Source organism: Nyctereutes procyonoides, unplaced genomic scaffold (genome assembly GCF_905146905.1).
Source record: "Nyctereutes procyonoides isolate TBG_1078 unplaced genomic scaffold, NYPRO_anot_genome, whole genome shotgun sequence".
In the NCBI taxonomy this organism is placed as follows: Eukaryota; Metazoa; Chordata; class Mammalia; order Carnivora; family Canidae; genus Nyctereutes; species Nyctereutes procyonoides.
The window spans coordinates 47,421,642-47,447,847 of record NW_026575020.1 but is presented as its reverse complement, the minus strand read 5'-3'; the positions used below and the strand labels follow the sequence as shown (position 1 = coordinate 47,447,847).

General features: G+C 42.9%; 1 protein-coding gene across 1 annotated transcript in view; it reads left to right on the top strand.

Annotated features, from left to right (window-relative positions):
* PITPNC1 (phosphatidylinositol transfer protein cytoplasmic 1) overlaps positions 1 to 26,206 on the top strand; it is a 252,816-nt gene that overhangs the window by 101,939 nt on the left and 124,671 nt on the right. The gene's annotated exons all lie outside the window — the stretch shown is intronic.

Sequence of the window (26,206 nt, the reverse complement as noted above, 5' to 3'; positions counted from 1 at the left end):
TGATCATCCTTTTAATGTGACCACTTTTGTCTCTTCTCGTTTTAGTTCTGTCTCTTGTAAGCAGAAAGTCACTGGGCTTTCTTTTACAAGCCCATATGAAAGTCATTTCCTCTTATATGGAAGTGTGACTTCTATTTATTATTACAACAAATGGTACAATCTCATTTCATCCATTTTATCTCTATTTTTATATTTTTCTTTTAATGTCTACTGCTTTCTCTATGCACTTTATCTTCTCCAGCAATTTGCAAATTCATGTCCTGTTGTTAATTCTGGTTCCTACCTTTAGGTTTTTTAAGAGCATTCCTCAACCTTTCCCTTTTTGGATTATCAAGGTCAAGATAATCAGTACTTGAAGCCATAACTTTGTATCTCTACTCCCAGTCCCCTTTCATGAACTTGCATGCCACCTCCACCTGTAATAATATGTGGAACTCAGAATGCTAGTCATGCTTTTTCGCATTGTATATTATGTTTAAGTTTTTAAATGGTCAACCAGTATTATATCATATTTGCAGTGATTTTTAAAAAGACTTTATTTGTTTGTTTGTTTGTTTATTTATTTATTTATTTATGAGAGAGAGTGTGTGCGTGAGCAGGAAGGAGCAGAGGGGGAGGGAGAGGGACAAGCAGACTACACTGAGTGCTGAGCCCTGGGCTCAATCCCAGGACCCTGAGATCATGACTTGAGTGGAAACCAAGAGCTCAGTGCTAAATCAACTGAGCCACCCAGGTGCCCTGCAGTGATTATTCAATGTATAATGCTAGATCTTTTATACTTTGACTTACCCTATCTTGAGCTCTTAATTTTCAAAAATTTATTTATTTATTTATTTATTTATTTATTTATTTATTTATTTAATTTAGAGAGAATGAGTGGGGGGAGAGGGATAGAGAAAGAGAGGGAGAATCTTAAGCAGATTCCCTGCTGAGCTTAGAGCCTGACAGGGGATGACAGGGGAATTAATTTCATGACCCTGAAATCATGATCTGGGCCAAACTCAATTTGGGCACCTAACCGATGGAACCATCCAGGCGTCCCTTGAGCTCTCAATTTTTTTACCTCTTAGACATCTAGAAGAGATCTTCTAGTATTTGTTCTTGGGAACAACTGTAGGGTTTGGGGGGGAGCCCTTCAAAATATACAGCAGCTGGGTCATATTCCATAAAATTTTGGAATCACTCTCTTTTCCTCCCAAAATTCATTTGCTGATTTTTTTTTTTTTTTTTTTGCCTCTGGCCAACAACGCTAGCTTCTACTTCATTATGCAAATCACACTGGTGCTTGCCATCATGGCCTATTAGGCTGCCTGCTTTGTCTAGTGGTTGGTCCTCTGTCATAAGTCCACCCTTGGAGCCCCTTTCCTGCCCTCACAGGTACTGAGATCATGACCTCCCATCTCAGTCCCTTTATGTTTTTTTCCACTATCTTCTTCTTCCCTCAAATCATCTTGCTTGGAGAATAAAACTGTGTGCCAGGTGGATATTAATTAGTGATACTGAAAGTTCACTTTATTGTGGGCAAATACATAAATCATATTTAACTGGCTTGTACCAAATGGGAACATTTCAATATATTTCAATGTGAAGAGAAAATACTGAAGAAAAGAGAAGCAAGAAAAAAGTGATATAGGTCTTTACACAAATGTTCAGATTAGATGATGCTAAAGATCTGTAGGAGTTTCCTGAATATACAATCTCCTTATAGATTTAAGATGTTCTTTGTTTCTTCTTCTTCTTCTTCTTCTTCTTCTTCTTCTTCTTCTTCTTCTTCTTCTTCTTCTTCTTCTGGCTTTAAGTTTTTATTTAAATTCTAGTTACTTAGCATAGAGTTTAGTACTGGTTTCAGGAATAGAATTTAGTGAGTCATCACTCACATATAACACCAGTGCTCATCAAGTACTCTCCTTAATGCCCATCATCCATTTAGAATATCCCCCACCCACCTCCCTCCATCAATCCTCAGTTTGTTCTCTATAGTTAAGAGTCTCCATTCTATTTTTTCCAAACCACTGCTTTCACCATGGATTTTGGTCTTTGGAGAAGATGGGGGTGATCCTCATGGGCTGGGGAAAGCAGTAGTTTTCAGAGATTTAATTGGATTTTAGGGGTGCCTGGGTGGCTCAGTCAGTTAAGCATCTGCCTCTGGCTCAGGTGATGATCTCAGAGTCCTGGGATCAAGTCCCACATTGGGCTCCCTGCTCAGTGGGGAGTCTATTTCTCCCTCTGCTCCTCCACTGTTTGTTCTCTCTCTCTCTCTCTTTCCCCCTTGCTCACTTTCTCAAATAGATAAATAAAATCTTAGAAAAGATTTAATTTGGTCTTAGGACTAAAGCTTACAAATTCTGCAAATATGTGTTAGCACACAAGCTGAATACAATTTTTTTTCCACTTAAATCACTTATTTCTTATTTGAATGATAAAGTCAATTCAGAACAGGACTTGGCTATTGATATTGTCTTGTACTGATAATAACAATTCAATTCAACAAACATCTTCTGAATACTTACTAGGTGAAATGTACTTGAGTAAATGAAAAATTTTAAAATTCTTATTCAGTAATTGGACATTGATTAAATTATGCTCATACAAGGGGATGTCTTATGCAACCATTAATAAATTTTGAAGATGGGCGCCTGGGTGGCACAGTCGGTCAAGTGTCTGACTCTTGGTTTTGGCTCACGTCCTGGGCTCTACGTGTGAGATCAAGTCCTGTGTCAGGCTCTGTGCTTAGCACAGTTTGCTTAGAGTTTCTCTCTTCTTTTCCCTTTGCCCCTGCCCCCCCCCAAAAAAAAAACCCCAAAATCTTTTTTTTTTAAGATTTTATTTATTCATGAGAGAGAGAGAGAGCGAGGCAGAGACACACAGGCAGAGGGAGAAGCAGGCTCCATGCAGGGAGCCCGACAAGGGACTTGATCCCAGGTCTCCAGGGTCACACCCCAGGTGGAAGGCAGTGCCAGACCGCTGAGCCACCCAGGCTGCCCACAAATAAATCCTTAAAAAAATTAGTTTTGAAGAATATTTAAGGATACAGAAAATGCTAATAATATCATCAGTATTAAAAAAGCACTTTACAAAATGATATATTTAGTATAATTTCCAATTTATTGAACATCTTTTTTGAAATACTGAAAAGAATATGTACCTAAATGTTAATATTATTTCTAGATGAGTAAAAAGAAAAAAAAAAGCCAAAATCCCAAACCCAAATCTTTTCCATATTCTAATTTTTCTATCATAAAAAATTGATTTTTTTATAACCAGGTAATAGTATGAATGTGCTGGCTTGATTTTTAAGAACATATGCCTGTTCTATAGAATTATAGGGAATGAGCACCTTTGACCTTTCAAGAAAGGTGGGATCAAAGCTGGTCCTTGAAGGGAGATCAAGTTTTAGTAAGTGAATAGTCAGAAAGAATAACACGTTCTCCAAGCAGAAGAGTCTCGTTAAGAAAATGTGCAGTCACAGCAAATGAGCCGGGTGGCTGGGCCAGGTGGGGTGAGTAAGAAGAGCATCAGGGCTGAGTTAGGGGGAACATTGGAAATTTTAGTAAGGAGTGCCAATTTTGCTCTGAAGACTGGGGAAAATCCTTAAAGGTTTTAGATTTGGGGTGAGAGAAACAGATCAGGGGTAGGTCTGTGTGTTAAACAAGTGGTTCTGGAAGGAGTGACTGGTAGGGTGAATGGAAGGAAGCCTAAGGATCAGAGGCGGGGAAACACTTGGGAGGTGTGCTTCTCGTTTCTTTTCTGTTCCTCTATCTGATCCTTTTCCAGACATCTTCCTGGGTTCTCATGCTTCCCCAACCGTAGTTGTTGGGTCCTCCTGAATGCTGCGGCCCAGCCCCATTATTCCACGGCCCTACTGACGTGCGGAATGCTCTCAGTTTCAATCTGGAGCTCCAGCCTGGATCTCTTTCCTTGGCTCCAAACCAGTATGTGTTTAATTATGTCCAGTTCACCTTTATCTGCCCTCTGACTCTCCAGCTTTCCAGAAACATCTATCTTTCTTCCAGAGTCCACTCCTTCCTCTTCTCTATCTAGACCCTGGGGATAGTCTCCATTTCCCCATCCTACTAGTTAACTCAAGCTTGAAACTGGAATTTCCTCACAAAAGACACCAAAGGACAAATACTGTGTGATTCTACTTAATTTTTTTTTTTTTAAGATTTTACTTATTTGAGAGAGAGATCACAAGCAGAGGGAAAGGGGTTAGAGGGAGAAGCATACTCCTCACTGGGCAGGGGGGCTGCCTCAGAACTCGATCCCAGGACCTCGGGATCATGATCTGAGCCCAAGGCAGATGCTTAACCGACTGAGCCACCCAGGCATCTTGTATGATTCTACTTATATGAATAGAATAGTCAAAGTCATAGAGATAGAAAGTCCCTAGAATAGTCAAAGCCATAGAGATAGAAAGTAGAATGGTGGTTGCCAGGGGCTAGGGGAAGGGAAATGGGGAGTTAGGGTTTCATGGGGGACAGAGGATGATAAAAACTTTTGATTATACTTGCACAATATTGTGACAGTAATTAATACCAATGAATGGTACGCTTAAAAATAATTCAAGTGGTAAATCTTAATGCTGCATACATGTTACCGTAATTAAAAAACTTAAAAAATAATAAAGCCTGTTCAACTTGGTTTGAACTAGTTTCTCCCAGACTTATTTGACTATGGAACCCTCTATCCCCCATCCCCCCGCAAAAAAAGTGTTTTAAAGAGTAACTATATTCACGTCATTTCGATGTCAAAGGAAACACTTTGGGGAACATTCTCATATGGGGGGGGGGGCAAAGGAGAGGAATTAAGGTGCTCATTGCTTCATACCCTGTTGAAACTCATTGCATTTCCTTAAGAAACATTATTAGAAATGGTGGTTGGGCTTTTATTTAGGGGAATTATGGGTCAGCTAGTTTCTGGCCTGACCTAATGACGTTATTTCTATGGGAGAGGGTATTTGGAGATTTAAAACGCTTTAGCCTGAAAAGGAAATTGTGGAACATAGTTCACTCAAATTGGAGACAGATTTACTTCTGCAAGTCTAAGTATACAATCTGTTCCCTTTATGCAGAGGTTTGCAAATTGTTTTGGAGGATAGGAGGGTCCGCCTATTTTGGGTAATTTCCAGGCTGTGGTCACTATCTTCGGCGTAGATAGGTTGAAACTCAAGGTTGACCACAAGGAATTCTGTGAGAAGAGGTAGTGAGACGGGCGGCTTCAGGCACTGCATTTCTTTCTCCTTCTGCCAGTCCCAGGACCCAGACCAATCTGGGTCTGAGGCAGGAAGTACTTTAGGGGATCAGTCCATTTGGAGGTTTAATGTCTTCAATGCATTTGCAGGGGTTCCTGGCTGGCTCAGTTGGAAAAGCGTACAACTCTTAATCTCCGGGTTATGAATTCAAGTCCCATATTAGATGTTAGAGATTACTTAAAAATAAAATCTTAAGGGGCATCTTAAGGGGCACCTGGGTAATAACTCAGTCAGTTAAGCGGCTGCCTTCGGCTCAGGTCATGATCCCAGGGTCCTGAGATTGAGCTCCTTGCTCAGTGGAGAGTCTGCTTCTTCCTCTCCCTCTGTCCTCCTGACTCCCCACCCCTGCTTTCTCTCTCTCACTCTAACTCAAATCAATAAAATCTTAAAAAAATAAAATCTTTAAAAATATATCTGTAGATCTGAGAATCCGAGCCACCCTTAGGCTCCTTTGGCCAGGGTTGCCCACTTTCAGGACCACCCTGGCCCTGCCTTGTCCCTGACCCCTGTATCCTTAAATGTTCAAAATTGACATGCTTATCCTCTTCTCTCTCAGCCCCTCTCTGGTAACAGCCCTCCTGCCTGTTTAGATGCCCAGTCTTTGGCTTTGGTTGCCTCTCTGAACTTCTGTTTTGGGAGTCCATCTAATGCCCCAGGCCTGCACAACTCAAGAGGGAGCCCTTGTGCACAATCTATGTGGCAGCCCATGTCCATAAAGTGGTAAATCAGGTCCCTTCCTTAATCTGTCTACCCTCCTCCCCCGAGAGCTGGAATCCTGCCCTGAAATTTCAGCATGCCAGTTTATTTCTTTACTTGGAAAGTACATTATCCTTGTAAAAACTTCCCACCTTATAGAAGTACATTTCCCGCAACCCTCTCTGAGGTAATTGCAAATAAAAATTGGCATATTTATATTCTTTTAGTTTTTTTTCCCCTCCTGTTCCTATACTAGCACACTCGTGTGTACTTTTTTCCCTCCATATGTGTGCACTTTACTGAAACTCCTACTATTCCTACTGTTTGGCAGCTTACTTTTTTTTTTTTTTCACTTAACTATGCATCTGGGGCATCTTTCCATTTTGGCAAGTTGAGATATCTTTCATGATTTAATGGCTGTATTGTATTTCATTATTTGGATGTACCTTGATTTATCTAGCTGGTCCCACTGATAGACAATTGGAGATTATCCAGCTTTTTGCTACCGCGTATAGAGTAGCCCTGAATAACCTTAAGCATATAAATCTTTGCGCAATTGCAGAAGACTTTCTCCAGAAGAAATTCCTAGGCAGAGTAGCTGGGTCTTATGGTATAAACATCTTAAATTTTAATAGCCAAATCCTCCTCTTAACGTGTTTAACCACTTTGCTCTCCCCCACAGTGTGGGTGAGAGTTTGTTCCCCCATCTCACCAACACTGGGTAGCCTTTTAAATATTTACTCATCTGGGGGAGCCTGGGTGGCTCAGTCAATAAAGTGTCTGCCTTAGGCTCAGGTCATGATCCTGGGGTCCCAGGATCGAGCCCCCCCCCCCCCCAGCTGGCTCCCTGCTGAGCTGGGAGTCTGCTTCTCTCTCTTCCTCTGCCACTTCCCCTGCTTGTGCTGTCACTCTCTCTGTGGGTCAAATAAATAAATCAAATCTTTAAAACATACATAAATCTTTACTAATCTAATAGGTGAAAGACGTTTTAGTTTGTATTAACATTTTTTTTCTACTTGTTCTCTTGTTGCAAACCTGAGGTGACACAGATTACCTGAGGTTGAAGGTTTTTTGTTTTTCATTGTTCATAGGCCATTTTATTTCATTAGGTCCCTGCCCAGGCTTCTACTGATTATGCACTTTTATTCCTCGTTTCAGTCCATTCCCTCCTTCAGACCCCTGTGCCGACAACCACTTCCTGCCTCAAAGCTGCAGGGTGATGTCCAGCCCAGGACTTGTGGTGGGAAAGACTCTGGTTGACTCCCAGCTGCTCCACATATGCTGTGACCTTTGACACTTTTCTTAACTTCTCTGTGTGCACCACCCCCCGCCCCCCCCCACGCCCCATTTCCTCATTACCTCATGGTAATTTGGCCTTCAGGATTAAATGGGGTAATTTTTATGTAAAGCACTTAGTCCTTGCCTCTTACAATGTAAATGTTCAGGAAATACTAATTACTGTTATTATTGCTATAATAAATTGTGCCCTTTGTTTTCTAACTTATGCTTTCTGACCAGTACCAATATTGAGATGGTGAAGGATATGGGGGGGAGGGTTGAAAATGGAGCTATACTCAAAACATTCATGATATTTTTATATCTTCTCCATTCCCATAACTGTCCCAAGGCTCAAGCATTAATGAGGTGGCTTGGCCCTGAATGTAACACTTTGCAGCATGATTCTGATCATGCACCTCTGTTCTGTCTCTTTATAGTAGCCGGGGTCCTTGTAATTGGAGGTTAAAACTATATGGCTAAATGTAGCTCACCAATTTCTCGTGTTAATTCAGAGTGTGGTGAGTTTTTTTTCTTTAATTAAAGTTAATATTAAGAAGTTAGGACATTGGGACACCTGGGTAGCTCAGCGGTTGGGCACCTGCCTTCGGCTCAGGTCGTGATCCTGGGATCCAGGATCGGGTTCCGCATCGGGCTCCCTGCAAGGAGCCTGCTTCTCCCTCTGCCCGTGTCTCTGCCTCTCTCTCTAAGTCTGTGTCTCATGAATAAATAAATAAATCTTAAAAAAAAAAGGACATTAATATAAAAATCTAGATTTCTAACTTTTCTTGAGAAATAGGAAATGTTGACAAGCATCCACTAGAGCTGGGTCACTGCGGTCTCCTGTAGACAGGTTTCCAGCCCACCCTGCTTTTTGTCCTCTCCATCCCCTGAAGCTGAATGTCATTGTTAATCTGTCACCGCAATGCCCTGTTGTTTTGCGTAAGGTAGAGGAATATTTCTTGGTACACATGTATCAAGATAAAAATACTAAAGCAGGCATATTTCTATATAGAAGTGAAGGATATGCCCATGGATTTAATTTGCCAAGGAATTATGTGATTTTAGCCTTTGGCTTCATTCACTGAACCCACCTGCCAAGGCCTGGGAGCTAGGACTCCTGCATGGATCAGTGCTAACAGCCTGTCCCTAGGGGGCACTCCAGAGCTCTCTCTTTCCTCCTTTTACCCCAGTGGTTCTGGTCTTAAACTGGACATTTAAAAAAATACTCAGACCTGGATATTGGGGTATTCAACTCCCTGCCTCACTGCTTTCCCAAAGAGCAGGAGAACCTTTTTGGATGGATCAAGAGAGGAAGGTTTATTGGGTTTGTATCTTGGAGCACCAGCTGTCTTCCTTGGCATACTGTCCATTGGGATCCCCAGGGTCCCCCTAAAAACTGAGGGCTGTAAGTTCTGGGACTCTCAGGCTTTGAGGCTGCCCTGCCCGGAAGGCCAGGTAGGTGAATGAGACCAGCCGTGCCCTAGTTCTCAGGATGGAGAGAGAATACTTCCATTCTTTCTTTCTTGTGTTCTCTTCTTTGGACTCATCCTTTGGTTTCAAAGTAACAACACAAGGGCCAGGTTCTGGCTATGGACTTGGGGACAGTGCAGACATACTGCTGGGCTCTAGGCTCTGGTACAGCTCTCCTTGGGCAGCAGGGGCCTACCAGCTAGCTCCAGGCAGTGGAGTCCCACTCTCCAGGGCTTGGGATCCACATTGGGGTTGAGGCCAGAGCTTCATCTTGTTGGCATGAGTACTGCCTCAACCAGAGCTGGCTCTTGGCCAGTTTCCCCCCAAAACTGTGGCCTAGCATGGTCCATAGAGGACCTGGATGTGAGGCCCTGGCAGTGGGTCCCACCATCCAATCTGAGCATCATAGTACTGAGCCTTCCTGGCTTCCTTCCAGCTCAGACAGAATGAAACACCCCACCCTGTGTTCCCAGGCAGTCTGCCCTTCCTTTTAAAGTCATTTTTTGTTTACGTGTCTATTTCCCTTACTAGAAGCTAAACTCCTTGGTTGTACATTACCACGTTAACGTCTCTGGTATCCAAGGCATAACGGGTGTCTGATCAGTATTTTCTAATAGATTTCATTCTTAAAAATTTTATTGACTCTTTTGCCATATGAAAAACTGTTTTCTAGGTGCCATGGGAATATAAAAAGTTTAAAATGTAGTTTATATTCTAAAGGAGCTTGTTTACTCAGTGAGCAGTTGTTTGGTTATTCTTTCAGTTATTCAATATTACTGCATTTCTAAGATCTAGTCAGCTTGGCACTGGGGATACAAAGATGTCAAGGTGTGGACCCCACTGTCAAGCAGCTTCCTGTCTAAAGGGGAGACAGAAAATGATATAAAATAAGCACAGCACAATGTGATAAGTGCAATGATACGATTTCCCACAACTGTTTAAAAATATAGAATAAGGAGGCACCTGGGTGGCTCAGTGCTTGGGTGTCTGCCTTTGGCTCAAGTTATGATCCCAGGGTCCTAGGATCCGGTTGCGCATCGGGCTCCTGCTTCTCCCTCTGCCTGTGTCTCTGCCTCTCTCTGTCTCTCTCATGAATAAATAAATAAAATCCTTAAAAATATATATGACATAAAGCATGAATAGCTCAAAACAGTAGGGGAAGAAGTACCACAAAGCAGGGCATGGCTTGGTAGTTGTCAGGGGGAAGTAAAGCTCAGCCTTCCTAGTGGAAACTTGGAGAGACACCAAGAAGTGTCCTCTGGGAGCTCCACGGTGAAATCACTGATTCATGGCGCATGTCAGTAACGTAAAGAGAAAGCCTTCATTAAAACACCCACCTAACTCTGGCTTAGTGCTTCCTACACTTCTTTGACTATAGATCTCTTTTTCTCTTTCCATTGCACATCCTATGGGCTATCATTTCTTAAAATCATTTGAGGGAAATGCTGGTGTATGTACCATCTGTACTGAGGTAGTTGGTGGCTCCTAACATTTTTGGGAACATGGACCTTTTGAGATACTAATGGTGGTGGAGGGGATTGTACACACTTCATTGCATTCCTTGAAGCCTATCCAAGAACCTTGTCCATGGTCAGGGAAAGAAAAGAAAGGAGCAAATCCCAGTTAGGAGGGATGTGTGTTGGCCAAGACAAAAAAGGCTGGCGAGGATGGGGCTTGGTGAGGCCATTCACTTTGGCTGGGGGTGGGGAGGGATCATGCAGGGAGAGGGAACCATGGGGGGTGCAGGGGGAGTCAACTGTGGAAGGACGGGAATGGCCTCGCACAGAATTGTGGCACAGAATCAGCAGTCCTAATGACCAACTGACTATGAAGGTCAAGGGAGATATGAGGCCAAAGATGACTTTACTTACAGAGACTAGAGTCTTAGTAGGATTATTTACAGAAACACCTAAAGTCTTATGGCTAAAATTTCATTCAACATGTCAAAACCAATGTTATTATCATGTTGAAATGCCCCCAATTTGCCTTTATTAACTAGTGCTGAATCTCCCAAGTGCAAATTCACTTTAAGAATTGAATTTGCCATGTAACTGGGCATCCTACCTTGAACAGTTAAAAATCAGATTGGTCTGACTTCTAATTTTAGAAGGAATCAGGCTGACCTTCATTGCGCTGTTGCTAACTGGAGCCCGTTACCTGGGTGACTAGATTTACAATATGTCAGTATGCAAATACCATCTGCCCAAGAGGAGGAAGGAAGAACGGCCTTCCTCCTCTGGGGGTTGTCAGCGGTTCTGGAAATGTCTTCCTTGGGGAATGGGGCAGAGGGCAGAGTACAAGAGAAGAGAAAGGAAAAGCAAAGAAAATGTGATTTTTCAAGGAGTTTGGGATTTGCCTTGTGGACGGTTCTATAGGGAACATCATTAGGGGGTTATACAGGTTGGGTTGAGATTTTACGTTGCTTCTGGAGGAGTGAGCAAAAAGGGTAGTGTATAGTATTTCTCTCTTTATTGTATCACAGAACACTTCGATTCAGATCATTGCAATAGCTTAATGCAGCCTTTGAATATAGGACTCTTGCCTTCCACAATGTCATTAGGAACCTAATTTCCAATTGATAAGAGCATATGAGCTAGAGAGGAACCCGCTGCCTTGATGGGGCGAGCTTTCAAGAAGGATGAACTAGAAGCAGATATTTCGTTTCATTTTCCTACACGTCAGGTTGACTGGGTGAGCGGAGGGGATTTTCTCCCACAGAATATCTATATTCAGCTCTTGTCCTGAGTATTGTTTCAGGCTGAGATTTAGAATCACATTTGGAAACATTGAGATCCAAAGGCAGGGAGCTTCTTTTCCTTTTCATGACATAACTGTCACGTCAGCCATCAGTTGCAGGAACTTCTCCCACCCACGCATTTTGTGAGTCCAAATTAGATGGACTCATTAATTTTAATTTTTACTTTAAAATCTCGGGGACTTCTGTGAGTAGGTATGCTTCCCTTAATTACTGTGTGTCACGATTTGTTTAGGAGGGAGAGTTTCCAGGAGCAGGGCCAAGAGCATTGGGCTCCTGGCTTCTAATTTTGACCCACTGGTAACTTCCCCCATGACCTGTTCTCTCCTTTGGCACTGCAGTCTCCCCCACCTCTTTTAAAAACTCCTCCCAACATCAATATGAACCTCTCAGCAGCATGGGAGTGAGGAAAGTCACTTAACTTACCAGTGTGCTTTCCCCAGCCTTATAAAAAAAATAGCCTTTTATTTGGATGTCAAACAAGTGGCCAAGGAGATTATGGCAGAGACAGGGGAGAGTGGATCCTGCAGCCAGACTGCCTGGGTTCAAATCCCAGCCCTACTTTTTCCTCCTGGGTGACTTTGGGCAAGTTGTGCAGCCTGTCTGTGCACCAGTTTGCTTATTTGTAAAATAGGGCTAAAAATACTTACCTGCCTTGGGGCTCCCAGCTGGCTCAGTCGGAGGAGCTCGTGACTCTTGATCTCGGGGTGTGAATTCGAGCCCTACGTTTGGTGTAGACATTACTTAAAAATAAAATCTTAAAAAAAAATAGTTACTACCTCCAAGTTTTGTTATGAGGATTAAAGAAGTATAAACTCTTTATTTTTATTATTTTTTTAAGAAGGATTTTATTTATTTGTTCATGAGGACACAAAGAGAGGCAGAGACATAGGCAGAGGGAGAAGCAGGTTCTCCGTAGAGAGCTTAATGAGGGATTGACCCTGCCATCCCGGGATCATGACCTGAGCCGAAGGCAGACGCTGAACCACTGAGCCACCCAGGTGCCCCGTATAAACACTTTAGAACCATGCTGGGCTAGAGAAGTTAGAACCCATGCAGCTTTTCTTAATATTTCTGTGGGGCATTGTCAAGAGTCCTGGGAAATAGTGACATTTTGCTGTAAGCAAGAAAAATATCTAGGATTTGTTTGTAGGCTGTGACATCCGCCTTCCTTCTTGTCAAGCGAGTGCCATCTTCACACAGGTCAAGCCCTATTTTCCATGTGATGCTCTCCTGAACAACCAAAAACCCTCACTGCTCCATCCCTCAGTCTTTGCATACTTTTGGTCTATGCCATTAAATAATTAGTATGTTTGGATGTTGCCCCTTTAGCTTCTAATTGTTGTGTCAAATTTAGCTCTTTGTTGTCCCTGCAGAGTAATGAAAAGATGCCATGTGGCTGGATAGTTGCCCATGATATTTGTTGATTGGATGTGCCCAAGTGTAAAATATGATGATAGAAGCAAGCAAGGCCATACTTGGCGCATAGCTTACTCTTAGCTTTTGAAGTCACTTGTTTGACTTTCTTGCTTCTACAAGTAACTGAAAACTATCAAAAGTAAGTATGACGCCTTATGGGTAGGGTTGTAAAATGGTGCATGCAGTTGCCTTGGAAAACAGTATGACAGCTACTCAAAAGGTTAAACACAAAGTTACCATGTGACCTAATAATTCCACCCTTAGGTATCTAACCAAGAACTGAAAGCATATGTCCACACAAAGACTTGTACATGTATGTTTATAGAAGCATTATTCATACTAGCCCAAAAGTGGAAACAACCCAAATGTCCATCAGCTGAGAAATGAATGAATGAATAAAATGTGGTATGTCCATACAATGGAACATTATTTCATTAAAAAAAGGAAGAAAATATTGATACATGCTACAACATGGATGAATCTTAAAAACATGATTCTAAATGAAAGAAGTCAGTCACAAAAGGCCACGTATTGAATAATTCCATCTATATAAAGTGTCCATAGATACAGAGCATATGTTATGGGTTGATAGGGGCTGGGAGGAGGGAGAGTGGGTAGTGAATGCTAATGGGTCTACTTTCTTTTGGGGATGATGAGAATGTTCTGGAACTAGATAGTGGTGATGGTTGTACAACCTTGTGGATATAACTACCAAATTATGTACTCTTCCCCCCCACCCAAAAAAAAGTATGAGAAAATCCATATAGTTTAAAGTTATTTCCAGGATTACTTTTTCAAGAGTAGTTGTCACCTAAAATAAAATAAGAAGTGATTTAGTTCGCAAGGAAAAAATGAAAAATGCAGATTACCAAGAATGGCTTTTTCATCCCAAACCTTTGCATGTAAATCATAACATGTGTGGTTCTAAGTCAATTCTCAGAACGGTTTGCTGCCTTCTTCATTGTGATTCTATAATTAACTACATTCCTGGCTAGGCCATCAAAATAATACTGAATATAGCTCCTATCACAGAAATGGAAGTACCTTTTCAGGTCATGCCCACCACCAGGTTCCCTAAGGTAATAATAACTCACGGCTGCCTCTTTGTGGTGTGCTTACAAAGAGTGACAAGAATTTGTGACTGTGTTGGGGCCTCTTTGACTTAAAAGAGTTTATTGCATTGAGTTTATCTTACATTTGTTGTCAGGGCATTTCCAAAGGACACCCTCCACCACCCAAATAATCACTATCTCAGTCCATCTTTGTTTCACCAAAAGGGTCTACTGATTGACATTTTATAGGATTGAAATCTCTCCCAGGGTTGTTTGGTACTTACTTGGAAAAAGAGTTTGAAATGCCCAAGCACCACCTAAAATGGGCTTTACAGCAGTGTGAGATTCAAGAAAGAACCTAGAGTTGGTAGGAGAATTCCACTTCTAGGTATAAACTTAAAAGAATTGAAAGTGGGGACTCAAATAGTTCCTTGTACACCAATGTTTGTAATAGCATTACTAACAATAATAGTCAAAGGGTGGAAGCAACCCAAATATCTCTAAGCGGATGAATGGATAAATAAAACGTAGTATATCCACACAACAGAGTATTACTAAGTCTTAAAAAGGGAGGGCATTCTGACACATGCCATGACGGAGATGAGCCTTGAGGACATTTTGCCAAGTGAAGCAAGCCAGACACCAAAGGACACACACATATTGTGGGACTCCACGTATATTCCATACCTAGAATATCCAAATCCATATAGGCAGAGAGGAGATTAGTGGTCATTGGCGGGGGCAGGGAATGTTGGGAGGAATTAGAAGTTGCTATTGTCTAAAGGGTACGGAGTTTCTTTTTGAGATGATGAAAAAGTTTAGGGATGGGTTGTGGTCAGAGTCAAACAGCATCGTAAATACACTTAACACCATTGAATTGTACATTTAAAACTAGTTAAAATGGTCAATCTTCTTATGCATATTTTACCATAGTAAAAAAATAATAATAAAATAAAAAAATCTATGAAGAGCAGCTCTTCCTGTTCTCATTTTGTCTGCTGCATTCTCTTTTCTCCCAACCTTTTGGAAATGTGATAAAATCTATTTCATCATGATGTTGCCTTGGGGACCTGTTCCTGTCCTCCCTTAGGGGATACACAGAGAATTGGAAGGGCTGCCAACTGTAGACACTGGGAAGACAGGACCACGACCACTTGGCCTTAAAAGTACCAGTTGATAAAATATCTCTCCAGGTCATTAGAATGAGTCTGGAAGGAAAGAGAGGAACTCAGAAGATAGATCTATTAATGTAGTAATTCCTGACATTGTAGCCAATTCACTCTGTTTTGCCTATCTTCATTAACTGTCTCAGGAGAGCAGGAGTTGACAACCACTTGCTTTTCTCAATCAATTATCTGCTGCTTTTTACCAAGGACAAAACACTCCGAAGCTGCTGTTGCTGTAAAAGAATGGTGTCTTCCCTACAACCGGCCACATGCCCTACAACCACTGGCTACCTCTAGGCTACAGGTACCATGTGTGTGAAACCTGGAGCCTCCCCTCCAAAGTGAAGTGAAGAAAGATATTGGAGCTTTCCAAACTTAGATCCCCAGATAGAACCTGGTCCTGACTCTTAGCATTGCTAGATAGTTCGCTGAGCCATCTAGCATTTAAGTGAGCAAAGGAGTTCAGTGACCTTCAAATGTTATTCTAGGCATGAAGTGGCTTGAATAACTCTTTGCAAAACAGTGAGAACTCCCATTGTTCAACTGTAGTTGAAGCAGCAAGTGCTTCTCTTTGCATTCAGTTGCCCTTCTGTTCTCAAAAGGTCTCAAAGACTCTAATTGCTATTATTCCTGCAAATATATTTCTACTTTTAGCCAATACTACAGCTAACCTGGATATTCATGGTCATTTTCCTAAAAGATTGGGAGGTGCAATAATAGGCTTCACAAACAGGAAAGACCCTCTTTCTGGAAAGCCCCGCCGTCTGCAGAGTAGATAGACCTCTGTCCTGAAGACCTCTTGGGTTAATAGGAGGCCAAGGTTAAGGAGCTGGGCACTGACGAGGGGGTGGCAAGGAGATGGTGCATCTTCTGGGGAAGCTCTATCTCCGTTTTTTCCCCTTTTTGGTCTCGTGCTTGGCTGTGGGTTTATGTTCTATAGTAAACACAAGTGCCTTGATTGCTTTCTAAAGGTCAGACCTGTCACCAAACCTCTCCATTTACTGGAGTTGAGGTTGGTTTCACATTTCTCAGCAAATGGTTTGATGGCTCTGACAGAGGCTTTGGCTTCTTGAATCTTGTAGTCTTACATCTTCATGGAGAAGCTCCTCTGGAAACCCTCCTCTTTGCCAGGGACCAGGTCTGTCCTGTTCATTAGCTCTGCTTCCAGTGTCTGCTGGGTCTGGCACACACTAAATGCTTGTTGAACTTGCAAACCAGAATGGACAAGGCTCTCCCCAGAACCAAGACTGTCCCCACAACCACTGGATGGAGAAATTTTGTGTTCTGCCTTGATCTTGAGTTGAGTTCTAACATTTCCTGTCTTTGCTCTCTTAATGGGTCTTCCTGGCACTCGATGATGGCTCATTCGTGCAGCTTCTCATTTATAAACCCAAGGGGCTGACACCTCCTGCTCTAGCCAAAGCTTATAACACAGCGGATATATGCCACATCTTATCATCTTGGCGATTCAATATTGGCATCAAATGAATTCTTGGGATAAAAATGCCAACCCAAGGACAAGCCAGTGTGGGAAGGAGCAGATCGAATGTGCATTCTTACATTTCCTACACTATAAAGAATGTCGTTACCTCCTTGTCCTAGGGCAGGTTAGATGACACCGAGTGTCCTGGGAACGATTTGCAGTGCTGTGGCAGCCAGGGCCCGGGAGTTAGGCTTGCACCAGCACGAAGCCTATCCCAAACATGAAATTGCTTTATTTCTGTTGAGTTCAGTCCAAAACTTAGGTGAAGCATCAGTGTATGATGCTATTTATATGAGTTTGTCACAAAAGGGGAATTTTTTTTTGAATTAAATGTCCATAATCCAGCTCCTTCTTAAATCTTTTTTATCAGCTTTTTCATTCCTGCACCCTGGCATAATGACACAGGTATTACGTAAACAAGACACCTCAGAGGGCTGCTTATAAAAATCCAAGAGAAAAGATAAATATGTGATGATACACTGATATCTTGGAAATATGAGCTGCCGGTTTGTATTTTCTTCGTGGGATCGGATATTGGTTTTCGTGGTTTATTGACCTGGCAGGGAGAGATCTGACGAAACACCCGAGAACCTTACACCTTTTTTTTTTTTTTTTGAAACTTCCTTGTCTACATGGAGAAATCTGGACATGGAATCGGAGAGCCAGAAAGACGAAGTCGTGTCCTTGCAGAACCCAAAGCAGATCCAGTCCTTGGAAGTAAAAGCACACACCGCCTTCCCAAAAGAAAAGGAGTTCGAATCCGTCTTCCCATGAGTTGCCCTAAACCAGAACGCCAGGCTGACTAGCGAAGGGGGGGGGGGTAGGGGTGAGGCTGTGGAATGTGATGGTCATGTTAAACAAGGAGCTAGTGTTTTTTGTTGACTCGTGTTGAAGGTGGTAGGATCAGCAAGCACGCCTTTGTATTCAGCTAATCATTCTTTCCCTTCTGTTACGATCTTTGCAGGATGTCATAGTCAAAACCATGTTACCTGGGAGCCACAGCATTGTGAATGCTCCGGAATGCTAATATTAATAAAGACCTTTAACTTTAGGGCACCATGAGCCAGACAACAAACTGGCATGGCAGGAATCAGGGCACTCATCCAATAGTATCTCTTAGGGAAGTCCTTTTATAGTTCTCCTGTTGGCTCAGCTGAACACCTTCAAGTTAGTTTCCAAACCAAAGATCCATCAAATGTAAAAGTCCATGTCCTTCAAAAAAATTTTTTATAATGAAAAAAGTGTTTTGTTTTGTTTTCATAATGATAAAAATAGAATCACTGATAGAAGGCTACCTTGAGGTCCAAAGCAGGTAAACCAGGCCCAGGGAAGGATGACAGTTTGCCAGCCTTTTTTAAAGAATTGTGATGAGAGTGAGGGGTTGGCAAAACCGGATGATGGGGATGAAGAAGTGCATGTGTTGTGATGAGCACACTGGGTATTGTATGGAAGAGTTGAATCACTATATTGTACACCTGAAACTAAAATTACACTGTGTGTTAACTATACTGGAATTTAAATAGAAACATAAAGAAAGATAATCAAGATGAAATAGACATCGCATAAAATTGACCATCTCAACCATTTTTAAGTGTACAATTCAGTGGCATTGAGTGCATTCACAGTATTGTGCAGTCATCACCACTAACTATCTCCAGAACATTTTCATCATCTCGTTACACACTAACTTCCCATTCCCCCTGGCAACCACCATTCTACTTTCTATCTCCGTCAACTTGATTACTCTAGGTACCTCGTGTACGTGGAAGTTCTCAGGCTTTTATACACTTAGGACGCATTCAATCTGACTACCATCTACTAAAATTTTTACAGAAGGAAAAGATAATCTTGGGCAGATAGTCCAATGTTCTTAGGTTTTCATGTCACACAGGTGTGTGGCAATGGCATGTTCTCATGTCCCTTACAGAAATTAGCATAACAGGGAAATGAGTGAAACAGAGCTCAAGACCCAGTCAGCTGTGTTGCCCAACAGAAGGAGCCATGGCTACGGCAGTTTGTGTACAGTTTTACATTTTACAAAGCATTTTAATTTGTAAGTTGTTTCTCACTTGATTCTCACCATGTCCTTTGAGGTATTTTTATTAGTCCCATTTTAATGATCAGAAACTGTGGCTCAGATAAATAAATTGTCTAAGGTTACACAACTAATCAAAGGCGGCATCAGGACGTCGCCTCCAGGCTTTCGATTTAAAAACCCCAGTGCCTTCCACCATAGCACACTGTGAGCAATTATCACCTCTCTAGAGCCCAGGTAATCGCCAGTCCTCAGAAAAGGAAAGCTTCTCCAGATGTATCCCTAATTGTCAGTGCTCCACCTCGTTAGCTTGGAGACACATGGAAACCCTTGCCTCAGAAGTCTTGGTGTGGCATAATGCCCTTTGGGCAGATTAGGGTCTAGACCAGCACCGTCCAGCAGAAATACGTGAGGCACAAGTGCAAGCCACAGAAGTTATTTGAAATTTTCTAATAGCTACATTAAAGTAAGAAGAATCAGATGAAGTTTTTTTAAAAAGATTTTATTTATTCATTCGAGAGAGAGAGAGAGAAATAGAAAGGGTGGGGGCATGAGCAGGAGGAGGGGCAGAGGGAGAAGCAGAGTCTCCACTGATCAGGGAACTAGAAGCAGGGCTTGATCCCAGAACCCTAAAATGATGACCTGAGCTGAAGGCAGATGTTTACTGATGGAGCCACCCAAGCAACCCACAGGTGAGGTTAATTTTAAGAATAGATTTCAGTCCCCTGGTATATCTAAAACACTATCATTTCAATATGTAATCAACATACAAATTATGTGTAAAAACATGTTTTGCTGTTGTTGTTACTAAGTCTTCAAAATCTAGTGTGCATTTTACACTTCCAGCCATCCCAAGTCAGATGCTAAATTTTCATCAGAGGCATCTGATCTGAATTTAGATTTCATAAAAACTTCCAGTTGAAAAAGTAGATTCACATACCCAAGATGTTTCAACTGTATGTAAAAATGTCCTCATAGCTGAATCAAGTGTCAGTTTTACTATTTAAATTAATTAAAATGAAGGAAAATTTAAAATTCAGCCCCTCCTTAGCACAGGCCACGGTTCAAATGCCGACTAGCCAGGTGGCTATCATGCCAGACAGCATAGGTCTAGGTGAACAGCTAAGGCCGGCCAGACTGGACTAAGGACCAGTGAACTGGAACAGGAGGCAGCACGTTTTTTCTGTAAAGGGTCAGATAGTTACTATTTCTACCTTGCAGGCCATACAGTCTCTGTTGAAAGTATTCCACTCTGCCACTATACGGTGAAAATAGCCACAGAATGAATGGGCAGAGCTGTGTTCCATTAAAACTTTCTGTAAAAAACAAGCCCCCCCCCACACACACACACCCATCCCCGCCCCAATCAAGCAAGCAAGCAAGCAAGCAAACAAGCAAGCAAGCACCAACACACATAGTTTGCCAACATTTGTCCTGGTGCCTAGCTGTGCTATGGGTTTCGGAAAACAGCCACATCTAGTGCCTAGCTTTCTGAGAGGAGGTTGTTAAAAGCTAGACTCATTGTATCTCCTTCCCTGTGTGTAATTACAATTTTGGCACCACTTGGCGTGAAGACTGTAATGGACCTGAAGATAAAACGCTCAGACTCTCTTTTCAGTGGGCATTTTGCGCATCACGAGGCAATTGCTTCATTGTGCTTTGAGGTCCATGTACTGAGAGTGGAGAAAGCTGGAAGAGTTTTGACAAAAACATGAATAGTGGGTGTGAATAATGTGGGAAACTCTGAAGAACCGCAAATTTCTATCACCCTCTGCGTGCTCTTCAGTCCACACAGTCAGAGAGAGACAGGCAGGAATCATGCCCATTTCACAGATGGAAAAATACATGATACTGTGTTAAGTCAGATGGACAGATGTCTCTCCATGCTTACTAGGTTATGTGGCATCCAACCGTTTTGATGGTAAAAGCAAAAGTAGATGTACATTTTGATTCATGGACTGGGCCTTTCCATCCAGAGTTGGTAATGTTTATTACAAAGCAGTCTCCACTTTTGACATCTTGATGTTTAGAAATGGTATTGGGACCAATGGAGGCAGAGAAAAGGAACAGGAAGGGATGACACAGGGATGGATTGGAAGGACGATGACAGCTCCTCTTGATTCTTCAGGGTGAGGAAATATGAGAGCCTGGCCTCACAGAGATCTCTGAAGCTCAGCACTTGGGATGGGTTAATTAAGTGAAAAACAGTCATAGTTTGGGGTTCTCTTGTGCCTAAATCTTTGAGTCCAATACTTGTGGCAAGCATGATGTACAGTTTTTGGAAGTGCTCGATTAGTAAACTATATACTCAGGAGTTTTGGCTTAGGGTCGCCCTTTCTAAAATCAAGGTTTGAGGTTGAACTGTTTTTTTTTTTTTTTTTTTTTTTTAGATTGATTTATTTGTTTGAGAGAGAGAAAATGGGGGGAGGAGCAGAGGGAGAGAGAATCTCAAGTGGACTCCCTACTGAGCACAGAGCCCCATGCAGGGCTTGGATCTCACAACCCTGAGATCACAACCTGACCCAGAATCAAGAGTTGGACGCTTCACTGACTGCCCCACCCAGGCACTCCGAGATTGAACTGTGTTGAGTAACTTGATTGTGCCCAGTCGTAGTTTGCAATAGTATCCACTGATAAAAATATTCAGCTTCCCCAGGCACATTTATGCAACTTTGCCTTCCCTCAAATTTTGCAGCTCTATCAAACATGCGGCACTGTGTGCATGTGGGAAAGATCTGAATCCCCATGATGTTTTTTGACTATGGAGATAATTATTTGGGGTAGCTGTTCTGATGACGGCTCACATGGAGGCTCAGCCCTGCAGCGCAGAGCTGTCTCTAATCGTGATTGCCTGTAATGATGATTACCCAAACTCTGGAATTATAACAATAGATTTTACAAAGTTAGAGCATAATTGCTCCCCTATTCCATATGTGGGCACAGTTTAAACAACTTTGATCTTTCACATGATCTCAGACTTCAGTTATTCAGCTTCTGAAATAGCAAAGTTCAGAGACAGTGGCTCTCAACTCTTCCCTTTTTCAAAATCATAGAGTGAGGCCCAGAGTTGTGAAAGCCATTCACCTGTAAGAGAAATAAGGGCTGAAGTTGGGTAGAGAAGAAACAGTACAGACCCGTGGTGTGCAAATCCCACCTCTGCCACCCAAGCAGCCACACATGGTCTGAAGAAAGTCGCTTATGTCTTAGACTCGGTCCTCATTTGCAAGTCACTGTGAGTGTGAAGTCATCAGATCTGTTATCAGTTCTGTGGCCTCAAAGTAAATGATCAGAGTAGATACAAAGAGGCCTTCTGAATCTTTGCATTTTGCAGCCTTCCTTTGACATACAAGTTTTTTTTTTGGAGATGGTGATGAGAAATGTGGTGTTTTCACTAAACTAGGGATAGAGCTTTGCAAAGAAAAGAGTATGAAAGCGGAAAGAAAAGAGTATGAAAGCGGAAAGAAAAGACAGGCCCCCAAAATGGAACAGGCCCCCAAGATGGAACAGGCCCCCAAAAGATGGAACATTTTGGCTTTGGCACCACATGGTTCCGAGCAATTGTAGATGAATACCTTCACTGAATTTGCTCCAGTGGCTCTCAGCATTTAGCGTACGTTCGAGCCAGGTCCCCAACTTCCTTCTCTCTCCCCCCAGGGTCTGGATGTAAAAGGACAGGAATGGCCTGGGATCCAACATTTTGAGGAATATCTCTGGTGATTTGGAGATAGATGGTTCAAGGCCTGTCTGTCTTGCCCTCTACCCTGTCACCGAGGGACTGCTTAATGCACGTGTCTGTGAGTTAATTTGTGGTTTAAATACAAGAACAGAACCTCTGCTTCTGGCCTGCCCAGCTCAGATGGCCACAACCAGCAGAGCAGGCCTGACCTGCTGGGGAGGGAAAGAAGTGACAGCCGCCGGGCCCTTGACCATCGCAGTGTCCAGCCTTGAGTGTCCCCCTGTAATGTCACCTACGTTACTGCATCTACTGTCTGTTGGTCGCCCCCAGACTGACGTTATCCTAGTGAGCTAAGGCTGGCGTCTGCCCCACACTGGCTCCTTCAGGAGCCGTTGGAATGATCAATGAGGCTGAGCGGCCGGGCCCTTCCCTGGCCGCTGGTGAATCAGCTGTCGGCTGCCTCGGTTCGTTCCCTTCTCTACAGAGCAGGAAGCACTTGAGCCGGGGCTGACTCGCGTCTGGCTAATGGCCCTTCTGTGTCATGCATTGTCCTTGATGCCATACATCTTTCATACGTGAGCAGGCTGGAGTTCCTAAAGACGCTATAGCGGTAGGCCTTTCCCTTCTGCCAACACCCCCCCCCCACCCAGCTGAAAGCCCTTGATAGGATTTTGGTTTTAGGGGTTTCTGCTTCAGAAGCAGAGCCAGCACTTAAAAAAAAAAAAAAAAAAAAAAAAAAAAACTGAGGTGAAACAGCACATAAAATTCATCATGTTAAGGTCAGGTCAGTGGCACCCAGTACATCCACAGTGTTGTGCAACCACCACCTCTATCCAGAAGCAAAGCGCTTTCATCACCTCAAAAGGGAACCCTGTGCCCATTGTATTTGTTTGCTAGGATCGCCCATAACAAAGCACCACAGGCTGGGTGATTGAACAACCAGAACTTTATTTTATTTTTTAAATCAGGATTCCTATTTTATTTTTACCTATTTTTTCAAAAAGATTTTATTTATTTATTTATTTATTTATTTATTTATTTATTTATTTATTTATTTATGAGAGGCACAGAGAGAGAGGCAGAGACATAGGCAGAGGGAGAAGCAGGCTCCCCGTAAGGAGCCCAGTGTGGACTCGATCCCGGATCCCGGGGTCATGCCCTGATCCGAAGGCAGATGCCCAACGCTGAGCCACCCAGGTGCCTCAGGATTATTTTAAAAATATATTTTTTTTATTTACTTATTTGAGAGAGAGAGAGAACAAGCAGGGGTAGTAGTGGTAGAAGCAGGCAATCTGCTGAGCAAGGAGCCGAATGTGGGGCTCCATCCCAGGACCCCGGGATCATGACCTGAGGTGAAGGCAGATACTTAACCAACTGAGCCACCCAGGCACCCCAAACAACCAGAATTTTATAGCCTCATAGTTGTGGATGCTGGGAGTCCAGGATCAGGGCGTCAGCAGGCTGAGTTGGTTCTACCTGAAGGCTGGAAGGGAAGGAGCTATTCCAGTGAGTCCTTGGCGTATAGATGGCTGTCTTCTCTTTGCGCCTCTTCATGTTGTCTTCCTTCCAGGTGTGTCTGTGTGTCCACCTTGCCCCTGTGTGTAAGGACACTGGTCCTATTGGATTAGTGTGCACCCTAAGGACTTCATTTTAACTTGATGACCTTTGTAAAGACTGTCTCCAGACAAGGTCACATTCTGAATTACTGGGCTTTCAATGTAGGACTTTGGGGAAACAGAAGTCAACCCATAACACCCTTAAGCAGTATCAATAGTAGTACTTCATTCCTTTTTTGTGACTAAATGATATTCCATCCTAGTCAAACATTTATTTTTTGAACAACAAGGACAAAGCAATTGCCAGTGAAGTCTCCACCCTGTGGGTAGCTGAGCATCCTTCCTGTTAGAGGCGTGTGTGCCCATTTGCATAAGGTGGAGTGTGAGCTCAGGGTGTATCTCAAGAATCCCCAATCTGTAAACTTTTTCTTACTGTTTTCTTTCTTTTTTCTTTCTTTCTTTCTTTCTTTCTTTCTTTCTTTCTTTCTTTCTTTCTTTCTTTCTTTCTTTCTTTCTTTCTTTCCTTTCTTTCTTCTTTCTTTCTTTCTTTCTTTCTTTCTTCTTTCTTTTTAGATTTTATGTATTTATTTTGAGAGAGAGAGAGAGAGTGGGGGAACAGGTAGAGAGAGAGAGAGAGAGAGAGAGAGAGAGAGAGAATCTCAAGCAGGCTCCACGCTCAGCACAGAGCCCGACATGGGGTTTGATCTCAGACCCCGCAATCATGACCTGAGCCGAAACCAAGAGTCAGATGCTTAACCAACTGAGCAGCCCAGGTGCCCCGCTGTCTTCCTTCTTGAAAGAGTTCTAGTTAGTCTTTACAAGCAAAAGTAGGAGCCAGACTTACTAGGGGGAAGCAGGTCAAGCTGCTGATTGAAAATACATTCAAAGATAGATTTTATCTTTGATTTCTCTCTCTCCCTTTCCTCCTCTTATCCTCAGCACTCCTTCTTCCCCAAAATGTGCATAGTGTGTGCATGCATGTGTGTAAGTGCATGCGCACACGCGCACACACACACACACGCTCATGTTAGAAACATTCTAAGTAAAAAAAAAAAAAAAAGAAACATTCTAAGTGCGGATCATTCTGGGGAGGGCTGTGGCACAGGTAGTACTGCCCTTTGAGAAAACCAGCCTGCTGCTGTCCTTTATGTCGGTTATGTCATGCTCACTGGGTCTGGCCCTTCAGGCTGCCCTCAGACTAGAGGTTTTCTGATTTTCTTCAAGTCCCCTCTCTGCACCTGCCTCACAATGAAAGAGGGACATTTGGAGGTGTGTGTCCTCTTGGTCTTAGAACTGATGACACTGTTCATTTGTCCATTTCACCTGCCCCCTCAATTTAAAATCTATTTCTCTCTCTCTCTCTCTCTTAAAATAAAATAAAATAAAATAAAATAAAATAAAATAAAATAAAATAAAATAAAATAAAATCTATTTATCTCTCTTGTGGACAGACAGGAGATCTACATCCCTGCTGGCCTGGGCTCTTTGGGGAACAACCCAGAAAAACCCATCATTATTTTGTTGCAGACTCAGGCTTCTTTTCCCCATTGCAGGGGCCTGGATGATGGGACACAATGTGTGTGTTCCTTCCCACCAAATCAGCAGGAGGGGCAACAGAAGGGTGGCATCATCCTGCCTCCTGGCCCTGAGCAGATATCCCTCTTGCAAAAATCATTTTACTCCCTCCTTCCTCTCTCTCTGTCTCCCTATTTTCTCCACCAAATGAGTTTTGCCCACTTTGAAAGTTCACTGGGGGAAGACATGCCTATTGGCCCTGAGGTTTTCAGAGAGGCAGGAAGGAAAGTAGAATAACACAAAAATGCAGCCAGGGCAGAGAATGTTCACATTGCATGTTGCTCCATATTGTCATCTTCCTGTAAGTACCTCTGGCTTCTGGGACCTCAGGCTGGGAGGCTCTACACTGTGGGTGGAATCGCACAGGACGGATGTTAAGGATGCAGTAGACTTTCCTCATTGTGGATCAGCGTATGGAGTACAGGTTCCACTCATGGGCGGGGAGACCGGGTCATCTGGAGTTTGTTAAAGCTTCCAGGTTTTACTGATGTCCAGCCACCCTTGAGAACTGCTGTTCCAGGGGATAGAGAGTTGAATGGTTTGACATAGGTGACGGAAAAGATAGGTGACATCTAATCCTCTTGTTCCCAGCAGTGCAGTTAATTAGGCAGAAAAGGGATAGAAATAACACATCCTGGCCTGTTTGTTGGCAAACAAAATAGGACGTTAGCACCATTTAACCCTGTAGGGCCAGGTGGAATGGGTGACTCCAGGGCTCCTGCCTTCTTGCCGCTGCCCGTGGGTTGGGGGGCTGCTAGACCTGAGTCTGCCAGCCACCCCGGCAAGCATCACCC